The following is an 18,884-nucleotide window of genomic DNA, read 5'->3' as shown; positions in this document are numbered from 1 at the left end:
TCTGAACCTCCCCAAATTGCTCCTGGGGATAACATCACTGTTGTAAAACCTAAGAGATTAGTGCTGGAGACATTTTGCAGACGCTGCACTTTCTTGGTCAGCTGACACTACCCAGACAGGTAATCTGAATCAACCAGTTCAGTGATCCCATCCAGGAATGGACGACTGCAAGAAAACCTCACTTCAACCACCGCCACACCCACATGATCCCGTCTTCAACCTGACCAATCAGCACTCCAATTCCCAAGCCCCTACCTGCCAAATTATCTTTTAAAACATCCCCAAATATTCTAGGAGACTGATTTGAGTACTAATAAAAGTTCAGTCTCCCACACAGCCAATTCTTCGCGAATTACTCTTTCTCCATGGCAATTCCCCTGTCTTGATAAATCAGCTCTGTCTAGGCAGCAGGCATGGTGAATGCATTGGGAGGTTACAACATGGTAAAGTGTTAGAGGGTGGGGTCATCAGGTCTTCAGTATAGTCTCAAATGTTTCCAGTTACAGGAGGGGGTACTTTGTGCTGTACTTGCAACTTTTTTTATGAATGTAAAATTGTTCCTTTCTTTTAAAATTTAAAAATAAAATGTATCAAAATAATGCTGAATTACTGAAAATATCTTGTAATGCTATTAAGCCATGCTTCTTTCCAGCATAAGATTAAGCAACTTACTGCAGATACGCAAAAATGGCAGGCTGTTTCCTCAATGCATGGGTCCCTCAGAGATCCATCATTATTCAGAGCTATAGGTGTCTTTAAAACCCAGAGTCTGAATTAGTTGCACCTTAGTCTTGGTTTGGGGACTTCCATATTCTCCCCTTTTCTGCTATTGAATATTGTTTCCCACAGTTCATCAGCATGAAAGGCTGAATAATGATGCAGATCTGATTACTTCAACGAAAGTCACTGTATTTGCCTCCAACTGTAGGAGCCTGGCCTAGGATAAACTTGAACCCCTGGGTTAATAAAGGCTCCAGTGATAATTATCTCCAACGTAGAAAGATAAAGATCATATTCCCCGGCTAATGCTATGAGCTGCACTTTCCACCAGCATGTTCCTGAGGACTCAGAAGCAGCTCTCCTGGAACCTGGCAGTTGAGGGAGAGGGCCTGGGGAAACAGGCCAGGAAACTCTCCCTCTAAACAAGGGCAGCTGCTGCTCTGTGCATGTCCCTGTCATGCACCATCAACACCACTTTCCTTTTTTACTCTTCAGCAGTGAGTGAGGACATCATCCTGACCCAGATGTCAGCCTCCCTCTTGGTGTCTTTAGGTAAGAGAGGCTCCATCTCCTATCAAGCAATTTCCCATGTACACGGATAAATCACTCAAATCCAGATAAAACTGAACACCCATTTTGTCTTACATCTCCAAAGTTGCCAAAAGCATCGCGACCTGGCTCAGCAGCAGGGGAAGTGGACCCAACTGCATCAGTACAAGTGGGCTGTAGCCTTGGGCTCCAGGGAGCAATACTGATGCCCAACTATGGGAGTCAGATTATAGTGCTGTAGCCTGTGCACTAACTTTTCTGCTATCTTGTAAGCAGCCTGAATTTTAAGGGAAGGTACCTGTGTAAAGGGGAAAGAAAGAAAGTGTTTTCTGTCCTCTAAAGGTTTGGTGAGAATAAACGGACAAAAGACAGATTCATAGGAGAAAAAAGACAGTTTATTTAACACGCAGGGAAAAATCACCGAATTATCACCCAGATAATACAGTGAGTTCTGGCTGCATATACATCCTTCATAGGTGAGAGGGAAGTGGAGAGTGCAGACAACTTAAGGAGAATAAATGACCTAAGATTTTTTTTTTTTTTTTTAAGTGGACCTTTAAAAGAATAGGTAATAGGATGTCTGGAAAAAAGTGTCAACTTTCAGTCTCTTCTAAGTTTGACTTCTCTTGAGTACTAATCTTCTCTGATATAAAAATTCCCAGAGAGGATTTTCTTGACAATTGTTTTTCTCCTGGAGAATCTGATTTTAGACAGATAAGGGAGATGTAGGGAAAAGCGCCTTTGTGCATTTGTTGTTTTCTAAACGTTTTCAGTCTGAAATAATCATCATACCATGTAGCATTTTAAGAGATGTTACTTCCTGTAATCCTTCACTTGCAAACTACCTGTCAAGATCCTGTTCCAGAGAGATGTAGCTCCAAATTGAAAGTACAATTGACCCTTGGACAACATGGAGGTTGGGTCACTAACCACTGGTGCAGCAAAAAATCTGTGTATCACTTTGGGATCCCTAAAACTTAACTACTAGTAGCTTATTGTTGACTCAGTGATAATATAGTAGATTAACACGGGTTTTTATGTTGTATTTATAATATACTATATTCCTAAAACAATGAAGTAAGCTGGAGAATGGAAAATGTTATTTAGAAAACCGTAAGGATGAGAAAATATATTTACTACTTATTAAGTGCTTGCTCCCTCACAGGTGGCATAGGCAGAAGAAAATTTAACTGTTGATGGAACTGTAACTTTTAAGCCCATGTTGTTCAAGGGTTAACTGTACATGTGTTTTTTCCTTGATGAATGTAGCAGTCCCTGTCCGTACTCTAGGCCTTTTCCCTTCACTGTCCCTCTACTGACTTCCAGTGGCCACCTATGTGTCTTCTGTTATCTGATCCTGGAGAAGGCAACTCTGCCTGCATGCACGGCTGGACAGAGGGCCTGGAATGAGGATCCACCCTCATGAATGGGTTAATGCCACCATAAACAGGGACAGTGGGAGTGGGCTCCTTCTCTCTCTTCTGCTCTCCTGTCATGCCGGGATATGATCTTCCTTCCTTCTAGAGGAACTCAGAATTCAGGTTGCCATCTTAAACTAGATAAAGCAGAACCTAACCTGCCTGTGCCTTGATCTTTGACTTCCCATCCTCCAGAAATGTGACAGAACAAATTTCTGGTCTCTATGAATTACCCAGTGATGGAGATTATGTTATAGTAGTTCAAAACAGAATAAGAAATTTGTGAGGACAGAAGGAAGTGTATACATATCCCAGCTCCCTCCCCTCTCAGGTAGAACAGCCAGAGGAATTTTCTCCATGTTTCTATATGGAGCTGAGCCACAGTCATCCTAAGATTTAGGTGGCTTGTTGACGTGTCTTTCACCATCCATCTTTTCCTTGACCAACCTATTTTAGATTTAATTTGCGCAGTAATTTATTTTTTCTGGTGTAAAGCAAAATTTGAATTTTAGGCATCCCCCAACTGACTGAATGGACCCCCTCCTGGCCAAGGGAACCTCAAGGAAACATAAAAGACTAGTTTAGATCATATTGGGAAGGGGGTGTTGGCCATGCCTCATCATATCCTCCTTCCTTTGTAGTTCAGACACAATCAACCAGTATTGCAATTAAAACAGAGATCTTAAAATTGACAAAGCAGACTCTCTGTAGCAATAGCACACCAAATTCCAACATGACTCTGGTATAGCATCATATGAAAGTTAATAGGCCCTGAAGAAAATCACAGTATTTTACCCCAACACATATTTCTTTGACATATTCCGAAATGGCCTTACAAAGTTGTCACTTGTAGGAAAAAAAATTGCATTTTGTAGAGAATCTCCTCCCCTCACTGGATCTTTTGCTGGAGAGTGTGACAACTTTTAAGTTTTGACAAGAGATATTCACCAGCTATTCTCTCTGAAACCTGCTATGTGGAGGCTTCATCTACATGACAAGAATTCTGGCTTCCACATCCTCTTTATCTAAACTCAAGCATTTCTTTATGAGGAATTTAACTCTTCAGGCAGAGCTTAACTCTTTCAACAAATTGCCAGTCAGGAAATCTTTGCATCCACCTATGACCTAGAAGTCCCTGCTTCCAGATGTCTGGCCTTTCTAGGCCAAACCAATGTAAACCTTACATACACTGATTGATGCTTTTGCTTGTAACTTCTGTCTTCCCTAAAAGCATAAAACCAAGGTGTAACCCAACCATTTTGAGCACATGCTCTCAGGACCTTCTAAGGATGTGTCACAGGCCATCATCCTTAACTTTGGCAAAACAAAACCTGTAAATTGATTGAGATCTGTATCAGATACTGTCTGGTTTACACTGGGTTACAAAAAAATCCTCTAAAACTATCTACACATCAAGAACTCAAAATTAGAGACAGTGGAATGAAGATACTCCAACATTTAAAACCCACAGATTAGATAGCATTGAATGTAAGATTTTCTCCAGCTCTCTTGCTTCATATATGTGCCTTGTAATTTTTAAAAATTCTACATTAGAGAAGAACAATTTGGGGGAAGATATTTATTGTCCATGAAATGGAAAATGCTCTCATCCCAAAATATGTCCATGTCCTAGTCTCTAGAACTTATGAACTCTACCTTACATAGTAAAAAGGGATTTAATAGATGTGATTAAGAATGTTTTGGATAGAAAATCATCCTAGTTTATCCAGGTGAGACCAATATAATCACAAGGCTTTCTATAATAGGTACAGGGGAGAGTGACAATCAGAGAAGTGCTGAAACAATAGGAAGGGATGCAGGAGTGACAGAGAAAGGGGCCATGGAAGCAGGAATGTGGAGCACTTTGAAAATAAAAAGTAGAGGATCAAATTTTCTCCCCTGAAGCCTCCAGAATAATTACAGCCCTATTGACACCTTGGTATTAGCTCAGTGAGACTTCTGACCTCCACAACTATAGGGTAATACATTAGTGTTGTTACAAGCCAGTAAGATTGTGGTAATTTAAATGACATCATTGGAAACTAACACAAGGGGAAGAGCTATCCTTTACCTTAGTGAGTCTGTGGTTGTGTGCAGTTCTTTCAAACATTTCCACCTTTTTATTATCTGGTGTCAATTTTGACAAGAGATAGAAAACATTTTAGTGAGAGAAGAGCTAGTAAAAGAATTCTTCTTAGGTAGAAAATCTATTGGGTAAAATCCCTCCATGATCTCTTATACAACCTGAGTATTGGAGAGTTTATGCGTCGGGCGTGGTTGCTCACACCCGTAATCTCAGCACTTTGGGATGCTGAGGTAGGCAGATCACGAGGTCAGGAGTTTGAGACCAGCCTGGCTAACATGGCAAAACCCCATCTCAACTAAAAACACAAAAATGAGCCGGGCATGTTGGCACGTGCCTGTAGTCCCAGCTACTTGAGGTGCAGAGGCAGGAGAATCACTCGAACCTGGGAGGCAGAGGTTGCAGTGAGCCGAGATTGTGCCACTTCACTCCAGCCTGGGTGACAGAGCAAGACTCCATCTCAAAAAAAAAAAAAAAAAAAAAGTTTATGGGTCAGATCTCACAGCACATGATAGGAGGAAGAGGATTTTGTTTTTCATATTAGGAGGGAAAATTAGATTTTCAGGACACAATGTGAGAGGAACCGACTGAGTCAGAGAAATTGGAAGGGAAAAAGGAGTGTGGAAGGGGTCAGGGAATGCAAGATGGCAAGATGTGTCCTTGCTCTAAAATCTAAAATAAAGTCATTTACAGTTTGTAAAGGCTTTTAGAGAGTTGTGTTTTGTCTGTCCTTAATTCCTCCCTCCTCCAAGGCCGTAAAAATAGAGTTGTTGTCAAGAACACATGGAGAAGACATAAAATCTCAAGAGTGTATGCATCTCTTCAACACCACCATGGAGTTTGCAGGTTCCCTGCTACACGCCCCGCTTTTTGTTTTTGAGACAGAGACTCGCTCTGTCGCCCAGGCTGGAGTGCAGTGGTGCCATCTCAGCTCAGCGTAAGCTCCGCCTTCTGGGTTCACGTCATTCTCCTGCCTCAGCCTCCTGAGTAACTGGGACTAAAAGCGCCCACCACCATGCTCGGCTATTTTTTTTGTGTGTTTTTAGTGGAGACGGGGTTTCACCATGTTAGCCAGGATGGTCTCGATCTCCTGACCTTGTGATCCTCCCGCCTCGGCCTCCCAAAGTGCTGGGATTACAGGCGTGAGCCACCACGCCCAGCCCTTCTCAGTTGTTTTCTATGGGGAAGATGCTGATTGCTCCAGCAAGGTTCCTGGCAGAGGTTGTCTTGGATGGCTGACAAAGAAAAGCTTCCTGGCAGTTAGTGCTTGATTCAAGCGAGGGTAGCAGGAGGGTGGGTCTGGATTCCCAGCATGGAGGAGGCATAGAGAGCACTGAAAAAGGCTGTGGGTGTGGGAAGAAAGAATGTAGAATTTAGACTTTTGACCACAGCTTTAGGAGCCCAAGGATGAATGCTAACATAAAATCGGCTCAGGAAAAAAAGTGGACTAAAGGTGTTATGGTTGTTTGTAACCTTGTTTATCTTTCTAATCTGCATAAATGGATTGGTGAAAGTTTTTATGGTGGGAACAATGCACATATAAGTGCCTATAGTGGGATTTCACTGCACTATGTCCCCACTGCCCCTGTTAATTACAGAATAAATATTGAAGACTTCGGTTTGAAAATAATAGTTGGCTAGTAATATTAGTATTATCTTACATATCTTCATTCAATAGTGTATAAAAAGGGGACTGAGTATATATATTCGTATGTGTACACACACACACACACACACACACACACACACAAATGCAGTTCAATATGCACCATTTGATTAAACCCTCAGAATACCCCATGATAGGGTTTAGATATGTCTCCACCCAAATCTCATCTGTAATTCCCACATGTTGTGAGAGATAATTGAATGGGGGTGGGTATTTCCCTTGCTGTTCTCATGAGAGTGAATAAGTCTCACAAGATCTGATGGTTTTAAAAATGGGACTTTCCTTGCACAAGCTCTCTTCTCCTGTCTGCCGCCATGTGAGATGTGCCATTCACTTTCCACCATGATTGTGAGGCCTTCCCAGCCACGTGGAACTGTAAGTCCAATAAACCTCTTTCTTTTGTAAATTGGCCAGTCTCAGGTGTGTCTTTATCAGCAGCATGAAAACCAACTAATATACCCCATGATATGCACAGTGCTCCATTTCACAGACGAGGAAACCAGTTATCAGAGCTCATCACTGGTTTACCCAAAGTCACATGATCAGCACATACTGGGGCCGAGATTTGGACCCAAGACTGTCTGACCTTAGTATGTTCCTTCCATGTGGGCATCTTCATTCCAGAAATGATCCCACAGCCTATAAAGAGGGAGAAGCGACTACAAGGACAGTGTAGAATCCACAGCTCCCTGCTGCCTGTGTCTCATGCTGTAAGAGGGGTTTGAACCAGAGTGACTCCATCTTAATTAGGGGCTGGGTAAAATGAAGCTGAGACCTACTGGGCTGCATTCCCAGACAATTAGGCATTCCAAGTCACAGGATGAGATAGCAGGTCAGAACACATTACAGCAAGGTCATAAAGACCTTGCTGATAAAACAGACTACCGTAAAGAAGCCAGCCAAAACCCACCAAAATCAAGATGTCAATGAAATGGACAGCTGGTCATCCTCACTGCTATACTCCCACCAGTGCCATGACAGTTTACAAATGCCATGACAACACCGAGAAGTTACCCTATATGGCCTAAAAATGGGAAGCATAAATAATCCACCCCTTGTTTAGCATATCATCAAGAAATAACCATAAAATGGGCAACCAGCAGTTCTCAGAGCTGCTATGCCTATGGAGTAGCCATTCTTTTATTCCTTTACTTTCTTAATAAACTTACTTTCACTTTATTCTATGGACTCGCTCTGAGTTCTGTCTTGCGTGAGATCCAAGAACCCTCTCTTGGGGTCTGGATAGGAACCCCTCTCTGGTAACAATGCCATGCTGACTCAAATCTTAAACTTTCATGGCCTTGGACGAGGGAGGAATTAAGGACAGACAGGGGATGTTTATGCTTAAGATATAAAAAGAATGGAGACAAGAAGAGAGAAGAATTTACATACTCTTTGAAGAGATCTGGTGCCTCTAGCCATGGACATAGCAGGACCAAGATGCCAGGGGAGAATATCACTTAGTGTGGTTCCTGCCCTACATGCCACAGACTCCCACAAACACACATGCACATAATAATGCATTTCTTCTCCTAAAGAACATGTCTTTGGCCTGCTCTTAAGTGTATTTTATGAATAAGTTAGATAATTTTAGAGAAAAGTGAAAGAAAGGATAGCAATGACTTAAGCAATGACAAGAAGTCTAAATTTCAGGATATTTTGGTAGGATATAGCAGCTTGGTGACAGAAGAAATGTCCCAGGTTCTTTCTACATTTCTGCTTTGCCACCTTTATCACTTTGGGTTTTCAGATGTGAGCTCAATGTGTCGTGGTCTCATGGTCTCAAAAAGGCTGCAACATCTCTAAGCATCACGTCTTCTCATAAGTATCCATGGAAAAGTGCAGAGCAAAGCTCTTTACCTTCCTTCTTCTTATGAGGGATCAAAATCCTTCCCGGAAGCCCTGTTCCTCCTTCACTTCCCTGACATATTATTGTGGAACTGATCACATGGGACCCTAAGCCCTGCTCCTGTCCTGGGCTGGGAGAAGCTCACTGTCCTAAACACCAGGACAGAGCTAGTGCCCTATGTACTAAAGAAGGAAAGATATGGCTGCTGTGTAGGTGCTAAGAGCTTACCCACATTTTAAATTTCACTGTGCTTCTAAGTAAAGTTGTGTGGAGAGGAGAGAATCTATGTGCATCTTCATCTGGTGTGCTTGGAAGAAGCTAGGCTTTGAGAATGACAATGAATTCCAATTTATAATTTTCAAGGTGGCAATGCTTAGTTTCAGCAATTGTGGAAATGTAGTCTTTTAAGTCTTAATGAGTTTAAGAACATGATGGGCTTTCAGGTGCCGTAATAAGTCAGGAAAGATTTGGAATAGGGTCCTCAACCCAGGGCTAAGGCCAGGCTTGTGCTACCCAAGAGCTGCTGGGCTCTTGCCCAGGGCTGTGGCAGAAACAGCTACTCTCCTGAGCCATGGGGCTAAGGACCTGGGGGTAACCAAAGGCCTTGCCCATGGGGCTGCCTGGCAGGAACTTCAGGGAAGGAAACTGCTCACACACTCATGGGTGCTGTAACAAGCATGGAGCCTGTGGCCAGGGTGAAAGTCCCAGAGATCAGGGCCTTAGAGCTGGGCCTGGGCTCCCGGGCCAGCTGTCCTCACTGGTCCTGAGTAGATAGGATTCTGCTGGAGCCCAAGAGGTCAGCAAATGTCTCCAGAGTATTTTCTCAGCCAGATTCTGTTCTGCTTAGAAGGAAAAGGAACACATGCTACATAAATAAACATAACATTTATGTATATGTCTATATGTATTTCTAATATAAACGACATATTAAATATATCTAATATTTTTGAAATAAGCTGTATCGATACACATATATATACTATGCATCTATTTATGAATAAATATATTATGTGTATTTATATATAAATGGCTATAACTTTAACTGACAGTCTAAGGTATGATTTCAAACTTTAATAAATTGAGTCTGAATACTGGAAACCAGCAATGGGTGCTCCACCCCGTGGACCTTTCCTCACTACAAAGCCCAGGGTCATGAAGCTCAGGAACCATCCCCATGGCCCTGCTGGAATGACAGCAGTCACTATTCATTGCTGAGGATCAGGAGTGACCCCAGATAGGTCTGGGGAACACAGCAACGAGTAATGGGGGCAGAAAAAGTGGGTCTGAGCTCTGAATAAAGGGCTGTTTTGTGTGCAGGGCTCAGGGTAAACAAGTCCTCCTCTGGTTGTTCCCATCAGACAGGGCAGCACACGTGCTTCTATGGCTGTGTAGTCACAGGATAAAGCCACCTCATGGCCTGTTGGCAGTCTCCCCTCTGACTGGGGTGATGTGGGATCTCTCTGCCCAGCTTTCATGGCTTACCAGCTGCTGGGACTCTGCTGACAATGGTCTATGTCTGTCCCACGCGCAAGCTTCTTAGTATTTGTCATTTTACTTTCTGGTGTCCAGTAACCACAGCTTCCCAACCATGACCCTTCCACAAAGATTCATGGAGTCAGGTCAGATCTATGGGTTCAGCAATGTGCCGGGGCATGTATATAAGAGAAACAAGGCATGGACAGCCCATGTCTGAAGTGAAGATGAATTTTCATCATGAATTGGGAGTAGGAGGTGGGAGAAAACATCCTGACATGCTCCGTGCAGTGATGCCCACAAATACACTAGAGGTGCCCATAGAGGAGGTGGGAAGAGGATATGAGGCAAAGAGGGGATACGAATTCAGAAGTATCCCCAAACCTGTTCCCCTGAGGTTTCAGACCCTTAGCGGCCTCTGTGCAGAGCTGTTGCTAGGGAAGATTTGTGCATGACAGGGGACAGGAGGAGGGAGCACCTACCTCTGAAGGCATCTTGGTTGCCGATGGCCAGAGTGACATCTGTTCAGGCCCACTGCCCCTGACCCAGAAAGGGATCATGTCCAGCGGGATAGCAGGAGCCAGTAGGAGCTCAGAGCCAGGTCTGGTTTCTGCTGGTGCCAGACTAGAATGCTGTACATACTCCAGCCAGCCCTGCAGGTGATAGTGACCCTTTCACTTGGGACACAGGGAGGGGGCTGGAGATGGTATTCACACCACAAGTTCACTGTCATCCAAGTGGGGAACAGACATGCAGATCCCCAAATATTAATACGAAGCAAGTAGTTTATTCAATTTGATGCAATTCTGATCAGAAAAAAAAAGCAGGCTAACAACTTCGTCATTAAAGAAATGTTCACATTTAATACAAACTATCTGAGGATGAAGCCTCAGTTCCCCTTCCTCACCAGGCAGTCAGAACAGAAGGAAGAAGAGAAGAAACCTGGGTCCCAAAGTCTACAAGGTGCCTCCTGAGGCTGATCCTGCTCAGAGAAGGTGGGGGCAGTAGATTGGCTGCTGGGACTGCCACACCAAAATTCCCTGGGCTGGATGGCTTAAAGAAAGGAAACTTATTTCTAACAGTTTGGAAGGCTGGTAAGTCCAAGATCAAGGTCCAGAAATGTCTACTTTATGCTGTGGACCCTCTCTCTGATTTTCAGATGCCACCTTCGGTCCATGTCCTCACATGGCCTTTCCTCACTGCATGCATGGAGGTTGGGGGTGGAGGAGAGCTCAGTGGGGTCTCTTTTTATAAAGACACTAATCTTATTGAATCAGGACCCCACCCTTATCATCTCCTTTAACCCTAATTACCACCTTTTATGCTTTCTCTTCAAATGCAGCTATATTCGAGGTTAGAGATTCAAGATAAGCACTTCTGAAGCACAATTCGCTCCATAGCAGGTGGGCTTTGGGGACATAGCTAAGGCAGGCATGAAGGCAAGGCTGGGCTTTTAGCCTCAGAGCACACAGCACAGAGGTGGTTCCCATAACTCAGGGCACTGGCAACTCCTCCCAGGTACTCTAGGTAACACAGAGACCACGTTCCAGCCTTAGGGGCTATTGATAATGAAACATTATCACTCCTAAGCTCTCCCAGTATTTCTATGATCAGGCTTAGATGTTAGGGTTATTATGGGGTTTGTCTACCATCTAGTGTCAGGATTGTGGCTTAGTCTCTTACATAGGATTACAGATGCTGAGCCCCAGTGAGTCTTGACTGTGAGTCTTTTCATGGGTATTAATGAAGGGGATCTCAGGCCAGATTCATCCATTACCAGGCCAGATTCACAAAATAATTTCTCTTCTCAACAAACTAGCTGCATAGTTGAGGACAAAAATTACTCAGAAAGCTTATTCGTCACAGAAGTATTATGGGCTAGATTCTGTGACCTACGTGAGATGCCAAAGGTTTTGGAAAAGAGAAGATGGGCCACGCGGAATCCTGCAGAACATTATGGCGGAGGTGGGGACGGGAAACACAGGGCCCTGGTCTGGAACTGTCAGCTCAGTTTCATTCTTCTCATCCAAGAAACCCTTTCAGAGCAGCTCTGAGGACCACAGTGGCTGCTCCAGCCAGGAAGGATCCAGGGCCACACTGACCTCTGAATGAAAGCTGCTGAGGCTTGTGCTCTAAGCACAACACTGAGTGGCCACAGCATCAGTCAAAACAATTTTTCCAAGATGATGAAAATGTCTCTATTTATGCTCTGAAAGGGTAGCTGTTAATCATATGTGGTTACTGAGCCTTTGAAATGCAGTGTGTATAGCTAAGAATCTACATTTTTAACTTTAATTAATTCTAATTTGTATATTTGCAGTTATGCATTGCTAGTGTTAACCATGTGAGACAGCACAGTTTCAGACAATAATAACCAACAATGTCATCAGGACAACTAAGTTGCTAATTAAAAAGCAAGGGTCTTTTCCAGGACCATTGCATCAAGCTGGGGCTGTGTGTTGGTCAAAGCAGAGCACATAGGTGGATCTTTGGCATATTTTCTGGATTCTACTGCTTCTAGGCAGGTGATAGAAACTCTTTCTTTTGGAGACACTGAGGGAGAGACTGGACACTGGGGTCTACAGTGTTGCCACTAGAATCTGAGGTGGAAACAAAATACAAATCTTCCCCAGTATTAATGACATCTTACTCTGTGGGCTTCCCAGCAGAGTCCTGCTGGCTGATCCAGCAGGAGGTGAATGCTGGGCTCCCTGAGCAATGGACTCAATCTCAGTCCCATGGGACATATGAACCCTGTCACATGGAGTTCCCACAGCTGAAGTCAGGACACCAGGACACTAATGGTCAGAGTCCTATGTCCAGTGTCCAGTGTTGCCCCTGCCTCAGATGGTCCCACCCCAAAGTCAGCCACCAACACACCAATAAGGGCTTGAGTGCAGGGAGGGGCTTTAGGAAGCCTACAAACTAGCAACAAAGGAGAGATCTGGGCTTCCAGCTTCTGAGCAAGAGAACATTCATTCTATGTCACGGGTATGATCCAAGCCAAGGTATTTGGTGAAAGATATTAGGATAAATTTTATTCTTAAGGGAATAAAATCACAGAAGGCATTTGATTATTATAGGATTGGCTGGCTATTACAGAGGTTTAAAAAAATACTTTTTTCAATACACAGTTGTTTATCTGAAATCTCCCGGTCCCTGACCTCCTCATGGTGATCCGGTCACCACAGTCGCTTCGTTGTCTTCTCATCACTCAGATACATCTTCAGTATGACCCTGAGACCTTCCTTCCCCTATCAGCAAAAATAAGTGGCCTCAGCCTCCAGATACCACACATCATTGCCTGATTTTTATGCAGTTTGTCAACTACTGAAAGTATTCTATTCAGTTTCATTATGTGGTTATTGTTCTCTGCATGGCTCATTCCGCTACTGAGTCTCAGTACTTGGGATCAAAATTTGTCTTAATTATTCACATGCAACTAACCCTCAAATGATGGCGTTTACTTGTTCCTGAAAAATCTGATATTAAGTGAAAATTCATTAAATTCAAAAATATGTCTGTCTTTCTTATCGGAAACATACATGGTACATTTCCCTCAACTAGAGACACTTAACTACTTTGACAGTTGAAAAAGATGAATTGGACACGAATCTATAAAAACACATTTAGAGAAGTAACAAGCATCATTTTGAAAATTTACTTTGCTTGTAAAATGTCCAGTACGATTGATTGTACACAACACAGATGGAAGAAAGGTCCTCACAGTGGATGGGACCTGATAGAGAGAGTAGGGGAGTCAGTTCTTTGATGCATGGGGAGGGTCTAATAAGTGACCTCAGGCAGGTGTCCAATATCAGGACCAGATATTTCTAATTACAACTTTATTTTCCTTAAGGTTTCTGCATATCCATAGAAGAAGTGGAATACAGGTTGAAAGCAACATGCTTCAGAACACATACAAACAGCCCACACACATAAAAACTAAAGAATCTTACAGAATGTTGTCTCTTTCTCAGCCTTTCTTGACATTGGGTTTAACCAACCATGGCACAAAATTCAAGTTTTTTTCCAGAAGATGTTCTCCAACTTGAAATATCTTGTGGAGAAAGTTGATGGCAGTGTCTGAAACACATTATTTCTTACAATGCATTTTTTCACTTCTTTGGAATAAAATATCTGTTATTAAAAAATTTGATAGAAAATTGATGTAACTTTATGTGACCAAATATAATGCAAATCTTTAACAAAAATGTCACTGAGTATAAGCCTGAATTCCCAATGACTGCACTGTATTCCAAAGTTATTTTTAAATAAATGAATAAATACACAGGAAACAAACTCAAAAAAATGAATTTAGTTGCTCTTAGTTTTAAAAAATGTTAGCAATAAGATACTGGTCTGTCAATCAAGAATAATGAAAAATTTAAAAATACATTTTTTCAAACTGCAGTTTGGATAATAGAGGTGGAAAAAGAGAGGAGACAGACAATGCTTTTGACATGCAGAAAAGAACATTTCAAGGATCGTGGGTGATCTCCCTGTGTTTCATATATCAAACAAGATATAAAATCAAATGTCCTTTTCGTTTTTACATCTTACTTGAGTTCCTGAAGCTACTTTCTCTTTGTAGTTTTTGCTTTGGTACACTCAGATTTTGGTGAAGCAGTTCTTATGGAGGAATTAAGAGTTGTTAATTTCAACCTTCTTCGTCTTGTAGCCCTGTCCTGTTTCTAAGACTGGCAACAAAAGATGCTGATTCCTTTTTTGTTCCAGGTAAATATTGTTTCTGGGATAGTCCCCATTTCCAAAGCCATAGCTAGGTATTTACCCTGTTCCTGATGGACCAGTTTCATGTATCAAAACCCAAATATTCAGTGAAAGTGAACCTTAAGTGTTAATCTGGTTTAACAAATGTCAGACTTCACAGAGCTGCTTTGGAAATAGGAACAATGTCTCATTCCTGTGAACTCACAATGGCTGAAACCTGAGTCCATGGCTCTTCTGTCAAAAGAGCTCCAGGCCATCACCTGACTGTTGCCTAATCTTTACCCTTCAAAGCAGTTTTGTCATAAATGAGTAACTGTAGCCCTGAAGAATAATCCAAAGTTTTTACCAACTTGTAAAGGACAATTTATGTACACCTATGGAAAGAAACAGAAGAAGTAATCTTCAACAACTCTTCTCCTAGTTTGAAAGTGACTGTGGGTAAAGATGAAAGTATGAGGCACTGACTCTTGGATGTCAGCTCTGCTGAATGGGCCATACGTGACGGCATTTGGTAGATTATTTCCCCAACTGCACCTGCAAAGATCATAAAAACAGGATATTGCTCAGTTTCTCTGTTCAGCCAGGCTGAGCTAGTTTTTGTTTTGGGTTGTAGCAGTGTGAGGGTGCTTATTGCCCTGCTGACAGTAATATGTTGCAGCATCTTCAACTTCCAGGCTACTGATGGTAAAAGTGAAATCTGTCCCAGATCCGCTGCCAGTGAACCTCGAGGGGACCCCTGAGATGGACTGGGAAGCATACTGGATGAAGAGCTTTGGGGCTTGATCTGGTTTCTGCTGGTACCAGTGTAAGTAGTTGCTAATGCCCTCACTGACCTGGCAGGTGATGGTGACTTTCTCCCCTGGAGTCACAGAGACGAAGGCTGGAGACTGAGTCATCACAATATCACCTCTGGAGGCTGAAACCATACAGCAAACATTAGCACAATATAAGCATCTGCTTAATGAAACCATCACTAATCTAGTAGGACAAGATGAAAGAATATGCATTACTTAAAAAAAAAAATCACATTTGAAAACAAGCCAAGTTCCATACGGTCCTTGGTTCCCAATTAAGACAATTAATGATTCAAAGAATTAGTTTCAGCTTTTTCTAAATATTCTCACCTGGAACCCAGAGGAGCAGAAGCCCCAGGAGTTGCAATGGGGACACCATCTCCGTGCTTTTGACTTCAGTTTTGCTGAAGACACATCTAGGAGAAAAACCCTCTTATAAAATACTGAGAAGCAGGACCACTTCAGATGTGGGAGGAAGGATACATGCAAATTATGGGAATGTCCTGTTGTTTTAAATACAGTCTTCACCTTTGTCTGGAGAACGCCCTCCCCGCCCCTTCCGTGAATGTGAGAGGCGCCCTCTGCTGGCACCTGCAGATGAGCGCAGCTGAGGCTCCAGCAGGGCTTGACCAGACTCAGGGCCCAGCCGCAGAGTGAAGGCAGAGTCCATCACAGTCTCTGGGAGGCTCTGCAGTCATCTGGGGTGAACAGCAGCTCACATCCTCAGTCTCGGCCCAGGGCTATCTTAACTTTCCTGACAACACATTCACAATGAGGCTGAAGAAACTTTGATCCTGTGGACGCTTCACAAAGCATCACCCCATACAACACAATTTTGATGTCATCATGGTAACTCGATAGGATCAGCAGAAAATAATAAGGACTCTGGATGTTCAGTGAATGCACATGAAGACCAGAGTGTGGGATTCAACCCTACAAAATTTAAGGGCCTGTCACATTGGAGAAGGTATCAGGGATTTAGTGAAGGTAGGTGGGTAGCATTGGCTCATTCCCTTCAAGGTAAGGATAAATAACTGTACTTTGCAGCTCCAACCACTGAGAATGCAGCACAGTGTTGGCAAGGCCTGCTTAGAGTGTTGACGCAACAAATCCCAAACTTGGGTCTACTCCATCTCCCCACTTATAAACTAACTTGGAAGGCTGTCTTTTTGGAGTGGGCTCAGAAAAAGAGAACGTTTTGCAGAAGGTTTTGGGCTTTGATACAAGTGGCTCTGTCATGTGATCCAGAACATTGTTTGGTGCTAGATGCATCTGCATTAGATGGGAACACTTCGTGAACTGTCTTGCAAACTCCAATAAAACTCACGACACAAATCCCTGGGATTTTAGAAAAGACCAAACAGTGACCAGATAACAAATAAAAAATTTCTTGTTCAAAATGCAGAATATCACTGTGTAACGGTAGGTAACCCATGAGGCATTTAAAAAGTATGTGACTGAGCTGCACTGCATAAGTGGAGGAGGCCAGTCTCACCAATTTTTAGGGTCAGGTGGGGCTCAGCACCATTCAATATTAGGATGAACATTAGGTACTTTTGGGGTTTGGTTCAGGTAGATTCAGAGGCCATGCTTCATTTACATGGATATGTGTTCCAGTTCCTCCTATCATTTTTCTCTCTGACTCTAACACCTTTTCATCAGCTCACTCCAGTGACCTCATGAGTTTTCTCGATCAGCTAATAGCAAATGGGGAAACAAAAAATGCAAACAAATAAAAGAAGAAAACCAAAACAGCAATAAGAAAATCTAGGCTTTTTGAATAGGTCAGCATCATATATTTGTGCAAGTAAAAGTGGGCTGCTCCCACACTATGGCCACAATCATGGGTGACTGCGAGATATTATCTTGAGTTAGCAGATATTTGAGGACAGCATGTAGTCATCAACTTAGTGTGGAGAGAGAAATGCACCGAGTCAGGTATATGCATGAATTAGTGATAGCTGGTTGGTCACAGTCTTTGATAAAGAAAGTTGGAAGATCACAGACAGGAAGCTCCAGAGGAGAGGTATGTGGATGCACTCATATGAATAAGAAATTACATGTGCAGAATTTTATTTATTTCTGCAAAAAGCAGAGCACATCTTCCACAGATAAGATGCCAAACAACCAACCATACTGGAAGGCTTATCCACTTGTAAGCAGATTAACTGAACTCAGTCTTTTCTCTTAACTTCCACAATATTTGCATAATAGAGTCTGTAATGAAGTAGCCATGATGGCCTGGACAGGGCTATGAATGTGTAAAATGACATGAGCCATGCCTCACAACCACCATCCCCACCTGTGTTGATACCACTGTTGCCCCTTCTGGGTATCCAACTTCACAGCAGCAGAGACAAATATCTTCAACCAGTGGGTGGTAATTTGGGATATCAGATGACTGTCCCCTGGAGATGACTGTGATGCATCCTTACTAGGATCCTTCTGTATTCTAGATATATGTTTACCTTTCCTGCCCAAATATAATTGGCTATCTCAGTGCTCTGAGAGTGTTTTTTTGTATTAATATGGGAATATTTCAGAACCATGTTCCTACATTGTGGGGAAAGAAACAAAATAATAGCCACGTGATTATAGCATCCATTGGTTCTAACAAATAAATCACCCAAAGAAATCCACAAGGGTATAATATTCTGCAGATTTTAGATGCTGTCCCTCAAGGTGTGCTGAATCTTTAAGCCAAAGGCCGTAGTAGAATGAGGTAATGGTTCTGGAAGCCAAGGGCCAGGAGTACAAGCAGATTCTTTAGTCATCCTACACAGGAACCCAGCTGGTGGACACGTGTGTCCAGTAATGCAACTTTAGACCCTGTTGACCACAGATGTCTACTCCTGGATATCCAGGAGTAGATGCTTCTACTTGGGAATACTATAGAAAATCCTAAAGCTAAATCTCAAGCTGTGGTAATGCAAGTTTCCTTATGCCAGTAGACAAGAAGGCAACCAAACGTACTTATTTCAGCAAATAATAAATCATGAAAAGATAGTTTTCTGCTACCTTTTTGTTTAGAGGAGGAATATATCTGGGAATATGTCTGGATTGAAGAACACATACCATAATTAGATGATAATTAATCCTCAACTTAATGTAAAGTAAAATTACAAATAATTAAAAGAAGGTAGGAAAAGGAAAATATTTCTAAGTGGCTCCATTGCTCCAGCTCTTTCAGGAGAAGTGCTGCTATAACAAGAACCTCCAAGGCTCAGAAAATTCATGGAAATTTTTAGTTTTGTGTCTTATGATCGACTTCCCTCAACAACATGTATCGTGTGTGTTCATTTTGTATTTCATACCTGAAAGCTGTGAATCACCCTTTCCAAGGTAATTCTAGCCACATACTAGAATCAAATTGAAATATTTTAAAAGTATTGCTGCCTGCTCTTATCCCAGCCTAGTTGGCTAAAAATACTTGACTGGAGTTCAGTTAGCCACTTGTTTAAAAATCATCCCAGAATATTTATAGATGCAAGTAGGATAGAAAACCTCTTATCTAATTGGCTCTTTGCCTCTGTAGTCCAGCAGCCACAGCATTTTAATTAACTGGGAACTTGTTAGAGCATTCAAAATATTAGGTCCGGTA

General features: G+C 42.4%; 1 protein-coding gene across 6 annotated transcripts in view; it reads right to left on the bottom strand.

The window, feature by feature from the left end:
* The window catches only part of LOC102116898 (immunoglobulin kappa variable 2-30), a 970,872-nt gene that overhangs the window by 721,190 nt on the left and 230,798 nt on the right, over nucleotides 1-18,884 (bottom strand). The gene's annotated exons all lie outside the window — the stretch shown is intronic.

This window comes from Macaca fascicularis, chromosome 13, assembly GCF_037993035.2.
Source record: "Macaca fascicularis isolate 582-1 chromosome 13, T2T-MFA8v1.1".
NCBI lineage: Eukaryota > Metazoa > Chordata > Mammalia > Primates > Cercopithecidae > Macaca > Macaca fascicularis.
This window is presented reverse-complemented; position numbering and strand designations above follow the sequence as displayed.